We start from the raw sequence: 761 nt of genomic DNA, 5'->3' as shown, positions 1-761 counted from the left end.
GGAGTTGAGGAGCTCCGCGAGTGGCTGCGGGGGAAGCCTGCTGTGACCCGCGGGAGCAGCGTGTGAGGCCGGCCAGCCGCCCGCTCACAGAGCCCTCTGCTCCCGCCGTCACACAGACCGCTGCAGCAACAACGGCAGAGGAAAAGCTGGAAGGTTTTCATACCTCTTATCTGTCTTTACATTCTGAGGAATGTAGAAACGTTTTAACTTAAAAAAGAGAAAGCTGTGTGGATCGCTGGTGTGTGTGTCGCATTGAACATTATGTCGCGGTAGTTGTGTGTGGCGTCGCTATGACAACAAGCTACGTACTATCTCTGGGTACTGTCTGCAATGGAAAACGGAGCAGGGCCGAGTAGAGTCCAGTCTATCGATTTGCGCTAAGGTAGCATTTTTCGGCAAGGCAGCAGAGATCGTCAGAACACCGGCAACAGTTCAACGTTTAGTCCTGATGGTAAGATGTGGAACAATGGTGTTATGGACTTCTTCTGCTAGGTTACGGTCGCAGTCTGAAGCGGCTTTGATTTGGATCACACTACCTTGTTTCTTACGACCCGCCCTTCTCTGCTTCTGATTGGCTAGTAGTCCTTACCTGGGAACTGCACATGTGCAACTCCCAACAAAGATTTTGTACAAGTAAAATGCATCACTCTGTAGCTCAAGAGCGGAGCGTCCAACACACAGGGTGAAATTGAAAATTAAACCATGTAAACCTGTTCTGGTACAACCCCTAATTAAGATTTTGAAACTGAAAATGAGCATAA

The sequence above is a fragment of the Micropterus dolomieu genome, linkage group LG16, assembly GCF_021292245.1.
Source record: "Micropterus dolomieu isolate WLL.071019.BEF.003 ecotype Adirondacks linkage group LG16, ASM2129224v1, whole genome shotgun sequence".
NCBI classification, from domain to species: Eukaryota; Metazoa; Chordata; class Actinopteri; order Centrarchiformes; family Centrarchidae; genus Micropterus; species Micropterus dolomieu.
The sequence above is the reverse complement of the archived record's forward strand: the minus strand, read 5'-3'. Positions refer to the sequence as shown.